The sequence below is a fragment of the Pseudophryne corroboree genome, unplaced genomic scaffold, assembly GCF_028390025.1.
Source record: "Pseudophryne corroboree isolate aPseCor3 unplaced genomic scaffold, aPseCor3.hap2 scaffold_569, whole genome shotgun sequence".
Classification (NCBI taxonomy): Eukaryota; Metazoa; Chordata; class Amphibia; order Anura; family Myobatrachidae; genus Pseudophryne; species Pseudophryne corroboree.
The window spans coordinates 258473-263029 of record NW_026970168.1 but is presented as its reverse complement, the minus strand read 5'-3'; positions in this window follow the sequence as shown (position 1 = coordinate 263029).

Below are 4557 nucleotides of genomic sequence, written 5' to 3'. Positions count from 1 at the left end.
AGTTGATTTCAGAGCATAATTTTTGAACAGTAGCTTCAACCGTCTTGTGGCATATGAGAAATTCCCTAAGCCCCGGACCTGTCGATTTTGGTCAAAAATGAAAATTTCAAAAGTGCCCCAATTTCTGCTTTAAACTTTAGGTACTATCCCAAAATGTATCACTAAGGTGACAGAAGTTGATTATGGAGCATAATTTTTGAACAGGAGCTTCAACCGTTTTGTGGCATATGAGAAATTCCCTAAGCCCCGAACCTGTCGATTTTGGTCAAAAATGAAAATTTCAAAAGTGCCCCAATTTCTGCTTTAAAGTTTAGGTACTATCCCAAAATGTATCACTAAGGTGACAGAAGTTGATTTCGGAGCATAATTTTTGAACAGGAGCTTCAACCATTTTGTGGCATATGACAAATTCCCTAACCCCCGGACCTGTCGATTTTGGTCAAAAATGAAAATTTCAAAAGTGCCCCAATTTCTGCTTTAAAGTTTAGGTACTTTCCCAAAATGTATCACTAAGGTGACAGAAGTTGATTTCAGAGCATAATTTTTGAACAGTAGCTTCAACCGTTTTGTGGCATATGAGAAATTCCCTAAGCCTCGGACTGGTTGATTTTGGTCAAAAATGAAAATTTCAAAAGTGCCCCAATTTCTGCTTTAAACTTTAGGTACTATCCCAAAATGTATCACTAAGGTGACAGAAGTTGATTTCAGAGCATAATTTTTGAACAGTAGCTTCAATCGTTTTGTGGCATATGAGAAATTCCCTAAGCCCCGGACCTGTCGATTTTGGTCAAAAATGAAAATTTCAAAAGTGCCCCAATTTCTGCTTTAAACTTTAGGTAATATCCCAAAATGTATCACTAAGGTGACAGAAGTTGATTTCGGAGCATAATTTTTGAACAGGAGCTTCAACCATTTTGTGGCATATGACAAATTCCCTAAGCCCCGGACCTGTCGATTTTGGTCAAAAATGAAAATTTCAAAAGTGCCCCAATTTCTGCTTTAAACTTTAGGTACTATCCCAAAATGTATCACTAAGGTGACAGAAGTTGATTTCGGAGCATAATTTTTGAACAGGAGCTTCAACTGTTTTGTGGCATATGAGAAATTCCCTAAGCCCCGGACCTGTCGATGTTGGTCAAAAATGAAAATTTCAAAAGTGCCCCAATTTCTGCTTTAAAGTTTAGGTACTATCCCAAAATGTATCACTAAGGTGACAGAAGTTGATTTCGGAGCATCATTTTTGAACAGGAGCTTCAACTGTTTTGTGGCATATGAGAAATTCCCTAAGCCCCGGACCTGTCGATTTTGGTCAAAAATGAAAATTTCAAAAGTGCCCCAATTTAGGCTTTAAACTTTAGGTACTATCCCAAAATGTATCACTAAGGTGACAGAAGTTGATTTCGGAGCATAATTTTTGAACAGAAGCTTCAACCATTTTGTGGCATATGAGAAATTCCCTAAGCCCCGGACCTGTCGATTTTGGTCAAAAATGAAAATTTCAAAAATGCCCCAATTTCTGCTTTAAAGTTTAGGTACTATCCCAAAATGTATCACTAAGGTGACAGAAGTTGATTATGGAGCATAATTTTTGAACAGGAGCTTCAACCGTTTTGTGGCATATGAGAAATTCCCTAAGCCCCGGACCTGTTGATTTTGGTCTAAAATGAAAATTTCAAAAGTGCCCCAATTTCTGCTTTAAACTTTAGGTAATATCCCAAAATGTATCACTAAGGTGACAGAAGTTGATTTCGGAGCATAATTTTTGAACAGTAGCTTCAACCGTTTTGTGGCATATGAGAAATTCCCTAAGCCCTGGACCTGTCGATTTTGGTCAAAAATGAAAATTTCAAAAGTGCCCCAATTTCTGCTTTAAACTTTAGGTACTTTCCCAAAATGTATCACTAAGGTGACAGAAGTTGATTTCAGAGCATCATTTTTGAACAGTAGCTTCAACCGTTTTGTGGCATATGAGAAATTCCCTAAGCCCCGGACCTGTCGATTTTGGTCAAAAATGAAAATTTCAAAAGTGCCCCAATTTCTGCTTTAAACTTTAGGTACTATCCCAAAATGTATCACTAAGGTGACAGAAGTTGATTATGGAGCATAATTTTTGAACAGGAGCTTCAACCGTTTTGTGGCATATGAGAAATTCCCTAAGCCTCTGACCTGTCGATTTTGGTCAAAAATGAAAATTTCAAAAGTGCCCCAATTTCTGCTTTAAACTTTAGGTACTATCCCAAAATGTATCACTAAGGTGACAGAAGTTGATTATGGAGCATAATTTTTGAACAGGAGCTTCAACCGTTTTGTGGCATATGAGAAATTCCCTAAGCCTCTGACCTGTCGATTTTGGTCAAAAATGAAAATTTCAAAAGTGCCCCTATTTCTGCTTTAAAGTATAGGAACTATCCCAAAATGTATCACTAAGGTGACAGAAGTTGATTATGGAGCATCATTTTTGAACAGGAGCTTCAACCATTTTGTGGCATATGAGAAATTCCCTAAGCCCCGGACCTGTCAATTTTGGTCAAAAATGAAAATTTCAAAAGTGCCCCAATTTCTGCTTTAAACTTTAGGTACTATACCAAAATGTATCACTAAGGTGACAGAAGTTGATTATGGAGCATAATTTTTGAACAGAAGCTTCAACCGTTTTGTGGCATATGAGAAATTCCCTAAGCCCGGAACCTGTCGATTTTGGTCAAAAATGAAAATTTCAAAAGTGCCCCAATTTCTGCTTTAAAGTTTAGGTACTATCCCAAAATGTATCACTAAGGTGACAGAAGTTGATTTCGGAGCATCATTTTTGAACAGTAGCTTCAACCGTTTTGTGGCATATGAGAAATTCCCTAAGCCCCGGACCTGTTGATTTTGGTCTAAAATGAAAATTTCAAAAGTGCCCCAATTTCTGCTTTAAACTTTAGATAATATCCCAAAATGTATCACTAAGGTGACAGAAGTTGATTTCGGTGCATAATTTTTGAACAGGAGCTTCAACCGTTTTGTGGCATATGACAAATTCCCTAAGCCCCGGACCTGTCGATTTTGGTCAAAAATGAAAATTTCAAAAGTGCCTCAATTTCTGCTTTAAAGTTTAGGTACTATCCCAAAATGTATCACTAAGGTGACAGAAGTTGATTTCGGAGCATAATTTTTTAACAGGAGCTTCAACCATTTTGTGGCATATGACAAATTCCCTAAGCCCCGGACCTGTCGATTTTGGTCAAAAATGAAAATTTCAAAAGTGCCCCAATATCTGCTTTAAAGTTTAGGTACTTTCCCAAAATGTATCACTAAGGTGACAGAAGTTGATTTCGGAGCATCATTTTTGCACAGGAGCTTCAACTGTTTTGTGGCATATGAGAAATTCCCTAAGCCCCGGACCTGTCGATTTTGGTCAAAAATGAAAATTTCAAAAGTGCCCCAATTTCTGCTTTAAAGTTTAGGTACTATCCCAAAATGTATCACTAAGGTGACAGAAGTTGATTTCGGAGCATAATTTTTGAACAGGTGCTTCAACTGTTTTGTGGCATATGAGAAATTCCCTAAGCCCCGGACCTGTCGATTTTGGTCAAAAATGAAAATTTCAAAAGTGCCCCAATTTAGGCTTTAAACTTTAGGTACTATCCCAAAATGTATCACTAAGGTGACAGAAGTTGATTATGGAGCATAATTTTTGAACAGGAGCTTCAACCGTTTTGTGGCATATGAGAAATTCCCTAAGCCTCGGACCTGTCGATTTTGGTCAAAAATGAAAATTTCAAAAGTGCCCCAATTTCTGCTTTAATCTTTAGGTACTATCCCAAAATGTATCACTAAGGTGACAGAAGTTGATTTCAGAGCATAATTTTTGAACAGTAGCTTCAATCGTTTTGTGGCATATGAGAAATTCCCTAAGCCCCGGACCTGTCGATTTTGGTCAAAAATGAAAATTTCAAAAGTGCCCCAATTTCTGCTTTAAACTTTAGGTACTATCCCAAAATGTATCACTAAGGTGACAGAAGTTGATTTCGGAGCATCATTTTTGAACAGGAGCTTCAACTGTTTTGTGGCATATGAGAAATTCCCTAAGCCCCGGACCTGTCGATTTTGGTCAAAAATGAAAATTTCAAAAATGCCCCAATTTCTGCTTTAAAGTTTAGGTACTATCCCAAAATGTATCACTAAGGAGACAGAAGTTGATTATGGAGCATCATTTTTGAACAGGAGCTTCAACCGTTTTGTGGCATATGAGAAATTCCCTAAGCTCCGGACCTGTTGATTTTGGTCTAAAATGAAAATTTCAAAAGTGCCCCAATTTCTGCTTTAAACTTTAGGTAATATCCCAAAATGTATCACTAAGGTGACAGAAGTTGATTTCGGAGCATAATTTTTGAACAGTAGCTTCAACCGTTTTGTGGCATATGAGAAATTCCCTAAGCCCCGGACCTGTCGATTTTGGTCAAAAATGAAAATTTCAAAAGTGCCCCAATTTCTGCTTTAAACTTTAGGTACTTTCCCAAAATGTATCACTAAGGTGACAGAAGTTGATTTCAGAGCATCATTTTTGAACAGTAG